The sequence below is a fragment of the Monodon monoceros genome, unplaced genomic scaffold (genome assembly GCF_005190385.1).
Source record: "Monodon monoceros isolate NGI ecotype Baffin Bay Population unplaced genomic scaffold, NGI_Narwhal_1 Super_Scaffold_11, whole genome shotgun sequence".
Classification (NCBI taxonomy): Eukaryota; Metazoa; Chordata; class Mammalia; order Artiodactyla; family Monodontidae; genus Monodon; species Monodon monoceros.
In genome coordinates this window covers 78,016,923-78,032,797 of record NW_021703767.1, presented here as the reverse complement: position 1 = coordinate 78,032,797, position 15,875 = coordinate 78,016,923, and positions in this window count along the sequence as shown.

Sequence of the window (15,875 nt, the reverse complement as noted above, 5' to 3'; positions counted from 1 at the left end):
TGCCAACATAAGAAGCAACCTCATAGACTATTTTTCCTGTACCAACACTTTATCGCTGGGGAAACTGAGGACTAGTGGAATAAAAGACTTACCCCAGTCACGTAGCTAAGCCAGGATGAGAGCCCCAATTCACACTCTAGTAATCTGTCCATCATAACCTGGTTTTTAGAGTCACCTAGAGAGTAGATGACCCTGTTGTGGTAATGAGCATGGATGTGCCCAGAAGAGCCATTTTTGCGATTACTGTACATTGCAAAATAATGACTTTGGAAAGAAATCTCTTCCATGAAAATAAAAAAAGGTTGAGTGGTGTGTAAGTCTGACCCACAATCTTCCTTAGGCTTAGTGCTCTGCCTAAGGTAGGCCTCACTCTTTCAGAGACCAGTTCTCCCATGAAGATGTCCATGAAAACTAGGACCTATGGCCATCCTTCCCTCATTGGGCATCCCCTTGGCACTTAGGTCCAATCTGCATCTCACCCTGCAAATCTGAACTTACTTATAAATTCCTTGCATGTAGTTCTCAGTCATTGTTTTAAACCTCTCAAAGAAAGGGTGTCAGCTGTCATTTCCTTCTATCACATCCTCTCAAGTTACCTTTGTATGTGAACAGCACTCAATACGCACTCAGTATAAACTCACTACAACGATTCCTGAAAGACCTGGAATGCAGTAGGTTAGCAAGGACTAGAGATCTAAATTGTGATGGCTACTTACTCAGCATGGAATAATCAAAAGAATCTCTGTAGAAGAAGGAGCAGGATTTGAATCCAGATTCTTGTACTTATTGGTATTCAGAGCCTCAATTTCCTCATCGGAAAATGGTCATTATACTATTTACTTCAGGTGCTGTGGTAAGCATGAAATGAGACAAATGTATGAGACATTTGCACAATGCTCGGCAAATAGTAGGTACTGAAGCCATAAATCCTAGTTCCCATATTGCCTCAGAGGTTACAGGTAAAAATTCTTTGCAACTTCCTTGTTATTAGAAGGCAAGGGCCCCAACACTCCTAGTGAGTTTTTCGTTCTTTGCAACTTTGCCAAATATATTGGTCAGGTAGAGAGAACCATGCTCGATGCTTCTGTTCTGCCCCACTCTTTGTCTGACATTTCCACATTAATATGCAGTTCACTGACCTTTGTTTTAGGAGGAAGTGTCTCCTGCAAAGCCCATGAGTTTGTCTCAATTCTAATTTAGATTGCCATTTTCTCTGACTAAATCAAGACAAGGAAGAAGCTAATGGTGAGCCACTGTCAAAAGCTCCTGGGCATGTTTCTATCTTTCACACAGAGGGAGGAAGGTCAGTGTGCTCCTGTTAAGGTCAGGGTGGAGCCGCAGCCTGTTCTTATGTCACAAATTCAGCTGAAGTGAAGAAACCCGCCCTGCCTGAAATGGTTGTCTTCATGCATTCACCCTTAGCGGTGAGTTATTGGTTATTCATAATCCCCAGCCGTGCCCTGGGGAAGGAAGGGTTGTTGCCAAGTCCTCCCTTCAGAAGCACATGTGTGACTCTTCCGGACTACAGATCAGGCTAAGATGTGGGTGGCTGGCTGTGTGATGAAGGGAGGTCAGTGAGATCTGCCAGCAACTGTTGCATCAAGAGTGTTATGGGTTTTCCTATACCCAGACCTCCCAAAGTTGGGGTTGCTGAATTGCTTGGGCTTATTTCAATGATCAGTCTGGATCTGCAGGTCTCAGCCAAGGGTTAGGGGACATCATAACTGCTGTAAAAGGGGAAACAGCCCTTAATGAACTTCAGGGACAACCCTACGAGGAAAGTGGAGTCTTCCTCAAAACGCCTGAGGGAGATTGCAAAATCCAGGGTATGGGAGATGGAAAGTGAGCTGTGGATCAGATCTACAGACAAGCAAGGGCAAGGCTGGAACAAATAAAGGACTCTGTAGAAGAGTTTAACTCCTCAGACACAGGCTTTGAGAGCGAGGGTTATTCCCATGGGATAAGGCTGTCAATCTTGATGTCCCAGAGTGGCTCTACCAGGAAGGGTTCCCACAGATGAGGCAAGGCTGGATCAGACTGTTTCCTGGAAGGGTGAGGAAGACCTAGCTTCTCTTTGCCCAATCTGATCTAGAGCAAGATCTCACCTCCTCTTCTCCATCACCCACACTAAGAGGAAGCATCAAGGCTTTCCCAAGGGCAGGAACAAAGAAGGATTCCCTTAAGCAGCAAAACAAAGTAGAAAAATCATGAAATTTGGAATAAGGAAAAAATCAGTTTTAAATTTCAATTCCTCTCTAACTAGTAAGTGACTTAGGGCAAATCACTTAATCCTTAGCCTCCATTTTCTCAGCCGTAAAGGAAAGAGAATGTCAACCACAGGGTGTTGATGTGAACATCAAATTAGATCAGATATGTAAGCACACACTCTATAAAGCATTGCTAATGAAAGAGATATTACTCTCTCCTCCTTACTTAGCCAATTTCTTTTTTCACTTTTTCTTTTTTTCCAGTGTTGATAAATACTGAATGATGACCAAGTTAAAGGAAGGCAGGAAGTAGTGATGTCTAAGTAACAAGAAATGAAAAGATCCTCCTCCAAAAAAAGCTTAAATTTCCTTTCCTCTGGGGTAAAGGAAATGTATGGAATTAATAACATCACATTTTTATTTTGGGGGGAAAGGTGTTTTACATGCTCTATTTCATTTGATTCTTACAAAAACCCTTTTGAGTGGGTATGTCCATTTCTATTTTACAGGTGAGGAAACTGAACCTCCAAGTCCAGTTACTTACCCAAGTTTGCACAATTAGCAGGTAGAGAATCTATGACTCCTAACCCCAAGCACTTTTCACTCTGCTGTCTTAAGCAATTCACAGATCCTTTGGGATGACAAAGCAAACATAAAGAAATTCCAAGAAATTGCAAAGGGGTGGGGCCCTGATTTAAGAAGTCTTCCTGCAGGAAATTTGAGGTGGATTTTGAAGAGTATATAAAATTTGGGCCAGAGCAGGAAAGTAGGAATATATTCCAGGCCTGGGAAACAGAATAGACAAGGACTCAGTAAGATGCAGACGATGTTCAGGGCACTGTGTCTGAATGTGTGCTAAATATCTTGATTCCTGAAGGAAGTTTCCTAATGGTTTTCAAAGCCCTGAATCCTTTTCCTGGTTCAGAGGTAGGAAATGCTAGATCACACTTAGAGCAAGAAACCCTAGGCTTTCAAAGACCAGTGGGGTGATGGTTTACAATCCTTGTTGCCTAAATAACCTAAGGAATTATGAGAAGTTCCTGCCTTGGTGAGTCTTGGGGAGAGAAGAGATCCCATCCTTACTACAATTCGAGAACATTTCTAAAAAAATTTAAATTAATTATTTAAATGTCTGAGTAATATCTTAAGTTTGAAAACCGCTGATCTAAGAACAAACCCCGGGCTTTTGTAGAAGGAAGAACAAACCCAGAGAGGGAAAATAATTTGCTGAAATTCACAAAACTGTTTCATGGAAAGCACAAACTAGAACTCTAGTCCAGGATCCTTTCTCCTACTTAGATGAGACTCTTCTTGGGACTGCAGCAAATCCAAATCTCAAGGTACCATCTTGTTTGGTGGTAAATTTTTAAATTTAAGAGCCTACTGAGTTGGAATGTTCACCAGATGCCTGAATTGCTCCTAAAGCATTATTAGCAATGGACTCAGTTTTTCTACTGTCTGAGATGTCCTATTATACTGTTAGATGGTTTCTAGTCTTTGTAAACTGCTTCTTTATATTAAGCCTTATTTTCCCTTCCTGAAACTTTCTCTCCTTAATACTAGTTCTAATTCCTCTTTGCCAGAAGGCCATTTACATTTCTCCATGAACTCTTTCTGATCCAACTTGAACATCCTCAAAAGGCTTCATTCCTCTTTCTTAAGGCATGATTTTGTCACCTTACCTACCTAACCAAATTCCTCCTAAAACTTTCCAGGATGTTTGCTTTTCTTGAAAGCTGTGGTGGCTAAAACTGTACCCTTGTTATGGTCTGACCACAATATGCCATACTTCCTCTGTTTGGAAACACCCTGCCATGAATGTAGCCTACATTTGTACTTTTTTTTTTTTTTTCTTTAAGTGACCACACCATTGTGGCTTAAAAAAAAAAAAAAAAAGCCCTACATCGTTCACCTGCGCTTTTGTTAATCACATTACCCTCCCTTTGTACTTTTGCATTTCTATGTACGATCCAAATGCAGAGCTGTTTAGCTGTCCTTTTTAAGTTTTGAAATATTCGATGTGGCTTGTTTATCTACTTGGGAGATGCTTCTTTCTGCTCCGAATGTGTCATTCTCTACACATCCTTTGTTTATCTCTGAGCTTATCCTTAGTAACTTTGTAACTTCACTGATTTATCCCTCTCTTCTCTTTCTCATCATCAGTAAGCTTGCATCAAAACTTTGATTTTAGACAATTAGCAACAAGAGAGTCAGCGAGGTGGGAGTAAACAAGGGAAATGTGAAATAGAGATTTCCTCCTGCCACAATACAGCTCTTGCCAACTGCTTTTGGTGCTTGCTGTTTTTGATGAATCAAACCGATTCATCAACTCATTTAAGATATGAGGACCTGAAGGTTTCACTTCTCTCCTGCTATCTAATTTTCACTCCATCTGCACTAATGATAATAATAATAATGTTGTGACCCCCTGGAAATCACTTCACATCCCCATAATTATCATTTCCTCTGTAAGCCAATTATGTGACTCAAGTTCCTTCTTTGGGAGAAAATTTCAAGGAATTTCATTGAAGGGAATTTGCTTGCTGTCTTAAAATATTTCAAGGGCTATCAAGGGTAAGGATTAAAATGTGGCTTCAAGAGGTAGGATTAAGGATTTTACTGGGTAGAAATTACAGTGATGCATATTTCACTTTAGCATAGAGAAAAGAACTCTATTAGAGTCCATGCTATGTGTAAATGTTGCTGTTTGCCTGTGAAAAGGTGAGTTTCCTATCAAAGAACGAGCTGAGGCAGCAGCTGGATTTCACCTCAAAGGTTATGTGGAAGATTCTGCATTAGAAAGAACATTTGATGACATTTCTTTTTTTTTTTTAACATCTTTATTGGAGTATAATTGCTTTACATTGTTGTGTTGGTTTCTGCTGTATAACAAAGTGAATCAGCTATACGTATACATATATCCCCTATTTTACATTTGGTAGAGTATATATGTCCATGCCACTCTCTCACTTCGTCCCAGCTTACCCTCCCCCCTCCCCGTGTCCTTAAGTCCATTCTCTACGTCTGCATCTTTATTCTTGTCCTGCCCCTAAGTTCTTCAGAACCTTTCTTTTTTTTTCTTTCTTAGATTCCATATATATATGTTAGCATACGGAATTTGTTTTTCTCTTTCTGACTTACATCACTCTGTATGACAGACTCTAGGTCCATCCACCTCACTACAGATAACTCCATTTTGTTTCTTTTTTATGGCTCAGTAATATTCCATTGTATATATGTGCCACATCTTCTTTATCCATTCATCTGTTGATGGACACTTAGGTTGCTTCCATGTCCTGGCTACTGTAAATAGTGTTGCAATGAACATTGTGGTACATGACTTTTTTTGAATTATGGTTTTCTCAGGGCATGTGCCCAGTAGTGGGATCCCTGGGTCATATGGTGGTTCTATTTTTAGTTTCTTAAGGAACTTCCATACTATCTCCATAGTGGCTGTATCAATTTACATTCCCACCAACAGTGCAGGAGGGTTCCCTTTTCTCCACACCCTCTCCAGCATTTATTGTTTGTAGATTTGTTGATGATGGCCATTCTGACCAGTGTGAAGTGATACCTCATTGTAGTTTTGATTTGCATTTCTCTAATGATTAGAGATGCTGAGCATCCTTTCATGTGTTTGTTTGTTGGCAATCTGTATATCTTCTTTGGAGAAATGTCTGTTTAGGTCTTCTGCCCATTTTTGGATTGGGTTGTTTGTTTTCTTGATATTGAGCTGTATGAGCTGCTTGTATATTTTGGAGATTAATCCTTTGTCAGTTGCTTCATTTGCAAATATTTTCTCCCATTCTGAGGGTTGTCTTTTGGTCTTGTTTATGGTTTCCTTTGCTGTGCAAAAGCTTTTAAGTTTCATTAAGTCCCATTTGTTTATTTTTGTTTTTATTTCCATTTTTCTAGGAGGTGGGCCAAAAAGGATCTTTCTGTGATTTATGTCATAGAGTGTTCTGCCTATGTTTTCCTCTAAGAGTTTGATAGTGTCTGGACTTACATTTAGATCTTTAATCCAGTTTGAGTTTATTTTTGTGTACGGTGTTAGGAAGTGTTCTAATTTCTTTCTTTTACATGTAGCTGTCCAGTTTTCCAAGCACCACTTATTGAAGAGGCTGTCTTTTCTCCATTGTATATACTTGCCTCCTTTATCGAAGGTAAGGTGACCACATATGCATGGGTTTATCTCTGGGCTTTCTATCCTGTTCTATTGATCTATATTTCTGTTTTTGTGCCAGTATCATACTGTCTTGGTTACTGTAGCTTTGTAGTATAGTCTGAAGTCAGGAAGCCAGATTCCTCCAGCTCCGTTTTTCTTTCTCAAGATTGCTTTGGCTATTCAAGGTTTTTGTGTTTCCATACAAATTGTAAAATTTTTTGTTCTAGTTCTGTGAAAAATTGCTAGTTTGATAGGGATTGCATTGAATTGCATTGAATCTGTAGATTGCTTTGGGTAGTATAGTCATTTTCATAATGTTGATTCTTCCAATCCAAGAACATGGTACATCTCTCCATCTGTTTGTATCACCTTTAATTTCTTTCATCAGTGTCTTATAGTTTTCTGCATACAGGTCTATTGTCTCCCTAGGTAGGTTTATTCCTAGGTATTTTATTCTTTTTGTTGCAGTGGTAAATGGGAGTGTTTCCTTAATTTCTCTTTCAGAATTTTCATCCTTACTGTATAGGAATGCAAGAGATTTCTGTGCATTAATTTTGTATCCTCCTATTTTATCAAATTCATTGATTAGCTCTACTAGTTTTCTGGTAGTATCTTTAGGATTCTTTATGTATAGTATCATGTCATCTGCAAACAATTACAGTTTTACTTCTTCTTTTCCAATTTGTATTCCTTTTATTTCTTTTTCTTCTCTGATTGCTGTGGCTAAAACTTCCAAAACTATGTTGCATAATAGTGGTGAGAGTGGGCAACCTTGTCTTGTTACTGATCTTAGTGGAAATGATTTCAGTTTTTCACCTTTGAGAACAATGATAGCATTTCTTATAAGGTCCTTATCAATCTGACATTCCAGAACTCTGGAGGGATAGAATAACACGAAAGGAGAAGAAAGAATGTTTTGCATACGTGAAGATATACTTCCTACCTTTTAAACCCCTCACATTCACAGTAGCAAAATTCCAAGCTCAAGAACAGACCCTGTTATATCCTCTCTGAAGAGTTGCAGGCAAAATGCCCAGCATTGCTGTGCCAGCAGGACTATTCCAGTAACCCCAAATAGCAGACTTCTCCTTTCCACCTTCCCTAATGCCTTGTGCTAGCGGAGGGGCAGGAGAACCGCAATGGAAGAAAGCTGGGTTTGACAGTTCACAGCACTTCAGGTTGGTTGGTTTGTTTTTCAGTAGCTTACTGCTACCAAGATTTTCTCTCACTCATTATGTGCATGAAGTGAGTGGACAAGAGAGATATGCTCATCACAGACACTCAGGGACAGAGGCTGATGGAGGCTACATTTTGGTACACACTTCCATGATAGCAGACACAAAGAAAAAAGAACATGGTGAATCATGTCCTGACTCTTGAAACTTCTACCCAGATTCTAAGGTGATAGCAGTGGTATCATGCCACTTAGTTTTGTAATTCTCTGTGTTTTTTCCCCTAAGGGATTACTAAGCATCCCAGACAAAATATCTTTCACATTTCAAGAGAAATATTATCAAAGACATCTGTTTTTTTTTGTAACTCAGCCCCATAAAACAGCATCAGCCAGAATTTACATGTTCAACTCTCCCAAATCTTAGAAATGGGAGAGAGATAGTACATTTTCTCCATACATTTTCAATTTTGACTTTTGAATCCTAGAAAGTTTAGATCTGGAAGGATCCTTAGAGGTCATTGATCTTCTCACTTGGTAAGTATAGAAACTGGAGCTCAGCAAGAAAGACTGTTGAGGAGCATGGGAGTCAACAGTGGAGCCTTTATGCCATAGGTCATGTGATGCTTTTCCCAGCGCTCATTCTAATACATTTGTTATCCATGCTCAGCGCTATTGGCAGATGTGGTTATAAAATGCATACTACCTACTGCATAAACATAAGAAGTAACTGAGATCAGTAGGGTAAGCCACAAGTGTAAAGAGCTACCCACGGGACCTGTTTTTTCAGTTTTTTTGGCAAGGTCAAGATAAGTAACTAAAGAACAAAAGGACATCAGACAACTGAGTGGGAAGAAGATTACCATTAAATGTGGAACAAAGATCAGAAAAAAAAAAAAAAGCCAAGGGGAAAGAGCAAGCTAAAAAATTCCACAGGGACACTGGGATCTGTTCTTTTGACTGTGCATGCCAATGAAAGCCACGCACAACAGTATTTTGCCATGTGCACACATGCAGCCTAATTTGAACATTGTCATTGAGCTGAATGACACATGGTAGCGTACTTTGCATGTTTATGAGCTATTGTTAATGCTGCCAACTTGATTATAAAGGAGCTTTGTTCCAAAGGCTTTGTTAATTGAGGCAACACTGTAATGTTACAGATGGCTTATAAAAGATGCCGATGAAATTGGAAAGTTAGTATCGAGATGCCTGGTTCATCACCCACCAAGCTCTGCAAATCCCACAGCTGGGGTCCTTTAACTTTGACTGTGAGGTGAGCATTGTCCTAATGTCTGGGGCCAAAATCCATTCACTTTTTTTGTGTATTTATCCATTCATTTTTCCATCCATTTATTCAACAAGTACACCTACTTATGTTGGAAACTCAGCTGCATCCACCAACAGGCAGGATAGTCTGACACTGGCTTGTTAATAAGTTTGACCAGACCCCTTCTATGTAATCTATCTGTTACCAATATATTGATATCTTGATTCCAGTCTATTCACGTACTTGTTTCTAAGTTTATCAGATTAGTGTTCACACATATGTGATGACATTTCCTCAATGTTCAATGCCTTTAGATATTACAGTTAAAAATTAAATGCATAATGAAGTAAATATGGATTTCCATTCACTATTTTTTATTTCATTGATATTTCCAAAGGTATAAGAAAAATATAACAAAAGAAAAAGGTAGCATGAAGCTTATAATATCCTTCAAGTTTTAGTAAATATTTGGCTATTGCCATCTGTTGTCAATGCAAACAAATATATATTTATTCTGTTGTTATGTAATGCCATCACCTTGGCTTTTAACGTAGGTTGCAAGAAACCACTTTGGCATTTTAGATAAAGCCTTTATAGATAATCTTACTAAAATGTTTTATTTAAAAATTTCATACTATGAAAAATTATATTTTCTGTCTAAGTAGCATATATGCTTTTTCTTTTTGATAATGAGATTTATGTATTGGATAATGTTTCCTTTTTTGCCTTGGCCGCCTGGAAACAGATTCAGATGTGATACTATGCTTATTCATAGAACCATATCAACCCTTCAGTTTTATATGTTTATTTATTTCATTTTTACTTTGTACTGAATTTTTTATTTGTATTTAGTAAACAAATTTCACAAATAACCTTTTTTTCCCTAAGCCATCTTAAACTCTAGCTAAAACTGAAAATAAATTAAAATGTATAAGGATCAAAAAATAAACATGTGTTTACATATTTAAAATTGTCTAATAAACTTTGGATTTCAGTCATGATAGAATAGTTTTTATTAAACTGAAGACAAATATAACTATTAAAATATGTATTTCTTTTTCAAATCTTTATTGGAGTATAATTGCTTTACATTGTTGTGTTAAAATATGTATATTTTATGTTTATATATAAAACAAGTATTCAAAGGCATTTAAGAACAAATAATACAGGCATGCTCTGAGGGCAATGAACGCTGAAAGAATAAAAGCACAAGTATTCAGCTTCAAATTCACCTGCCAGATCCCCTGGAAAGATTTTCTCATTTGCACTGTAGGGCAGCTAGGGGTAGGTGGTGTGGCGCCTGAGAAGAAAGCAGCAGTCTTACCAGGAACAGGAGCCAGAGGTTGAAGTTTGTGGCTACAAAAGTGGCAAGGATTTAAGGTAAGAAATCACAGAGAAGTGGAAACCCTACAAGTGAACTCCAACATATGATATAAATATTTCATTGGAGTTTTGGCTAACTCCAATGCTGGACATGGGCGGGACTAGAAATCCAGAAGGAAAAAATGCAGAACAGTAGTTTGGAGACTACAGACATGGTCAGAGATTTAAACAACCATGAAGTGTTGGGAGCACAGAGATTGGGGCTCAAACCCCACCAAGGTGGAAGAGCCTTGATAAATACTCAGGCTTTCAGTTGAGAACCCAGAAAGGACCATGACTAGGAGATAGGACTGAGGGTTGTGTCTTCAAAGTATGAGCAAAGCTGAAATAGAGCTGACCTAACAAAGTCAAAAACCAGTCCTAGTAAGACCAAAGTGATGTGCAGGTATTCTATCTGCCTGCCTGAGGAAATCTTATTCCTCTTTGGAGAAAAATAACATTATTCAGAATGTCTAAAGTGCTTTACTCAAAATATCTGAAATCAAATTAGGAATTATAAAACATGGTAAAAGCAGAATCAAATGACCAAAACCTCAGAGAAAAATGTAGATAATTGAAACAAAGCCATAACATGGTTATCAGATGGGGACTTATAACTAGGATTAATATGTAAGAAAATAGAGGAAAAGATAAATAATTTCACCAGTAACTTAAAATTTATGAAAAGGTCAAATGGAAATTGTAGACCTATAAAATACTAAAGTAAACTTACAAATTCAATAGATAAGACTGGTAGCAGATTAGAAGCAAAATGATGGAAGATAGTGAACTAAATGACAGATCAGTAGAAAATATCCAACCTAAGCACCAAAAGGAGAAAGATGAAAGATAAAGAAAAGCATCTAAGAAACATATGAGACAATTTTTTTAATATAAAAAATAAATGGAATACAGAAGGAGAACTGATAAGAGAGGGAAAGACGGAGAGGACTAGAGAGAGAGAGAGAGAGAAAAACAGAAGTAATAAGATTCTAGTTGTTTTTCAAAACAAGTGAAAGGCATGAAACCACAGTAAGCTCTATGAACCTCAAACCAGATAAAATCAAAAAGAATATCTAATGTACATAGAAGGAAGCACAGGGCTCATAGTACATAAGCTTATTTCAACACTGTGAAGCATTGCATAACACCTGAGCCTGGCCATTAAAAAGCTGCAGCAATACCACTAGTAAACAACCATGTCCAACCAAATCTTGTCTAGTGCGAACTGTAGGGCTGGACTTAAACTAGAACTCCAGAGCCTGTGGAGAGTATTAATCCAACCTGGCCTGTTGTCTGAGGTGTATAAAGTCAAAGGAACCCGAAAAAAACATATTCAGGGGTAAGGCATTCACCCGAATAGTCTGGACAGGGGCAGAAATCAGACTCACAGAAATCCATGCATCTATGGGATAGAATTTGCATGTCTCAGACTGAGTCAGCTCTTGGGAGAAACCAACAGAAGGCAGGTCCTGGAAACATTTCCCAAGGTTTAGAGGCCTAACTGCTAAGAATCTGTATGGGGTATCATGATCTAGACCACAGCAAAGCAGAAACTGAAGAGCTCATAAGGGTTTAAATAGTGCCCAAACGTACCTCTGAGTCCCTCCAGCTCCTTGGCCCCCTTTCAGTCTTCAAATTTGGAGCTTGCTTCAACATTATATTCACCTCTTCAGATCTGTCTCTCTCTCCCTACCTTTACTTCAATTTTTGCATGCATAATTATCTTGTTAACTGGTTTCTGTTTTCCTAGTCTTTGCACTTAGAATTTGCCTCATGTTGAAACTTTGACCAATTTCCTGCTGCTACCAGCCACTTCACTGTCTCAGCCTCATACCTGTATCCAACTTGGCCTAAATGTAATCAACAGTCTTGGATTTCAGACTCTATGAACTCTCTGGACCCATCAGTTTCCATAATTTACAAGGGCATTGGACTTACAACCATGGCCTGCTTTCTCAGAGGCTCTCTCTGTTCTTTTCAACCATCATCTTCATTTGGAAGCTGGAGTACTCTGAGAAAATCATGAATTAATCATCTTTCTTTTGGAGGCAGAAGAATATCCAAAGTGAATAATGATGAGAGACCAAAGCAGTAACAGCAACAGCAGCAGTAACAGCAGTAGTGGCAGTAATGTTCAGTGAGGCCTGGGAGCTTCTTCCTTATGAGCTGTTTCTAGGGTTGCAGATTAAAGAGTTTACCAAAGCCAAGTCATTAATAGGTTCTGTGGTGCTAATCCATATTTTATAGTTCTTTCAGAAGAGTTTCCTGCCTCCAGGGACACAGAGCAAGGCTCCATCTCAACCTGTTTGGTAGCTGGTTTTATCATTGCCTGGGTAAAATATCGAATTTGAAAATTGTTTACCCAACTTTGTACTTCATTTGTTCTTTCCTCTCTTTTGAATGTATTTATTTCTCTCAGCAACGATTGAAACACCTTTATGTAATTCATTTACATAAGCTTCCTGGGACTATTGTTGAAACAGGAATTTTTCCTATTTCACAAACAAATGGGTAAGATCTCATTCCAAAACACATAACTGAGAAGTAGTAGCATGTTGAAGAGGTGAAAACAATTCATTTGGAATCATAAGACCTTATGTTTGAGAATTAAATTTGTCTTTTACTTTTGTATAGGAGGAAGTGCTGAGAGAACCCCAATCCTGAGAAGAGTTTGATAATACTTGTTTAATAGAATAAATACAAATAACTTATGCAGTACTATTGGGGAGGGTGGTGGAACAAGGGAAAGGAGGGCATGGGTTCTAATTCCAATTCTACCTTAAATTTGCTACATGACTTTGAATAATGCATTTAACCTCTATAGGCTTCAGTATTTTATCTTGTGAAATGAGAAAGCTGACTGAGTTAAAAGTTAACATTTATTAGACACTTACTACATGTCAGTTATTATTCTAAGCCCTTTATATTGAAATTATTTAAAATAACCCTAAGAGGAATGCAGTTTTTTTTGTTGCACCCATTTAACAGATAAGTACACCAAAGGACATAAAGTTTAAGCAACTTGTCCAAAGTCTAACAACTCGTAAGAAGCAGAGATGGGGGTGGGAGTGGGGGGGGAGAATTTAGATAGTCTAGCTCTCAAATCCATTCTCTTAGTTATTACCCTCTTCTGCCTCTTTATACTGTTCCCCACTATTTTAGATGTTCTCTAAAGCCTTTATTCTAATTAATGTTGGATATAAGACTACTAAAACTTCTGTCAGGACTGCTCTCTATTCACTGAAGAAACTTGCCTTTTAGAGTTTTTCCAAAGGTAGTTCCAATAAAGGCGGCAAAAACACATCTGCAGAATCTGGCAATTACATATTAGTATTTAATCTCCCTATCAGCTTTTTTTTTTTTAATTATTTATTTATTTATTTTTGGCTGTGCTGGGTCTTCGTTTCTGTGCGTGAGCTTTCTCTAGTTGCGGTGAGCGGGGGCCGCTCTTCATCGCGGTGCACGGGCCTCTCACTGTCGCGGCCTCTCTTGTTGCGGAGCACAAGCTCCAGACACGCAGGCTCAGCAGCCATGGCTCACGGGCCCAGCCGCTCCGCGGCATGTGGGATCTTCCCAGACCAGGGCTCGGACCCGTGTCCCCTGCATTGGCAGGCAGATTCTCAACCACTGCGCCACCAGGGAAGCCCTCCCTATCAGCTTTTGAGGTCACCACAAAGAAATTTTTTAAGATCAGCACATATATAAATCCAAATGTCCATTAGGAAGCGCACATACCATCTGATGCAGCTGTCTATGCTATATAGAGAACCTAATTGAATCTCTAATCAGTATAACATGTGCTGAATTTTAGTGTTGTGTTTCTATTACTTTGTGATTTGAGATTTGCACTAGATGTTTGGTAAAAAGCTTACACTTCGTTTTCTGTCTAGAAAGTCGGTGCTTATTTTTGGTCCCAGCGTTGATGTTTCAAACCCTTCTTCAGTTCAGGTTTAATGTGAGTTTTTTTAGACTTTGCTCTTGGATTTAAACTTCAATCTTGTGAGTAGCTAAAATCTGCGCTTTTGTGAAAGTCCAGGAATTTTTGATGAGAAGGAAATAGGGAATTTCTAAATTGTTTTACTTTTAGCACCCTTGAAAAAGCCACATGCACTCATTTACTTTTTTTCAGAAATGCCCAGATCTAGCTTCCAGAAATCATTCCCTCACATGCCTCACATGTCTGGTTGGAGTATATTTGGATGTCAAGAACCGCTTGTTTTCCTGGAGCCTCCTGCTTTGGGAGTGCTGTGTATCATCTTTGAGCCTTCCTGGGCACCTAAACTCTTAATTTGCTGATTGCTTTTAAAACCATAAATACTCTGAAAGCCAAAGGATTTATTCAAAAATTCTGAATTTACCACCTTGAGTAAAAGCCCTTATTCTATCAGGTGACTCTCCTGTCTTTAGAATATTGAAAGAGTAATGAGAGAAAGTCTAGATAAATAGCTAAACTTTTCCTCAGTCATGAGTAGTGTTCATACATACATTATTCAAGTTCAGAAATGAAGATGGCATTGTGTTACAAATTATGGTATTTCTCGGGGAATTCATAGATCTATTTCCCATATTCGGGGCAGTCTAGTGGGTGATGAATACCTGGTTCTCTGAGAAAGCAGGTGGAGCTCTGATTTGCAGTGTGTGTCAATTTCATACTCACCATGGCCAACTTCAAGCTACTGATAGGAGTCACTGAACATGAGACTGTAAAGAGTTGCCTACTATTTGCTCTTGTGAGGCACTGTGAGCTGGATCTGGCACACCCCTGCTATCCCAATGAGAAGTTAAATACTGCTTTCAAATGATGCATGACAGTAATGAGTGTGAAAGAGTGGGAATCAAAATCAAAAGATGTGACTTCAAGCCTTGTTCTGCCACTGATTGTGTCACCTTAAGGAAACCATTTAAACTCTCTCTCTCCTCTCCACTGAAAAATGAGGACAAAAACAGCTTTCTTGTAGGTTCTCAGAAGGAGTTCAATAGTAGCTTGAAGTGGTAGCACTGAAGATAAAGAAAATAAAGTAAAATGACTAATTAAAGATTGTCTTTGGCGGGTAGGAGAGTAGATATAGAAAGAAGACGTGTTGGATGTTAACTAGACTTATGTGATCATTTTGAAACTGAATCATTATGTTGTACATCTGAAATTAATAAAATGCTGTATGTCAATTATAGCTCAATTTTTTGAAATGATTAAAATTTTTATAAGAAGAAAGGAAAAGATTTGTGAACAGGAAGTTACATATGACCATGGCATTGGAAGAGTTAGCTGGCCCGAGTGTTTATAATAACAGCAGAAGAAAATTATTCACAAATGGAACAAGCTCAGACACTCCAGGCCTTCTGAGATGATCAGAGCATCACAAACATTATCTTGGTCTATTCAAATATACCATTGAAGGGAGAGTCCACAAGCCAAGAAAGGAAGGAGGAACTCAGAGCCAGCCTGCCACGAAATCCCTCAGATCTTTTTTACGCGTGGAAGTTGTGAAATGCTTTTTGCGTATATAATTAGGGAATGAAGTGGAATAGATAGCTACAGCTCAGTTATAATTAAAGTATAATGCACAGTAAAATCACCTTGTGCAGCCAGTGATGCATTCGCACAAGAAAATATTAATTCTCTTTGACTGTGTTTTCAGCCTCTTCTTTGGGCTGCAGGGAATGGCTGTTACATCATGACATGGATTTCACACACTC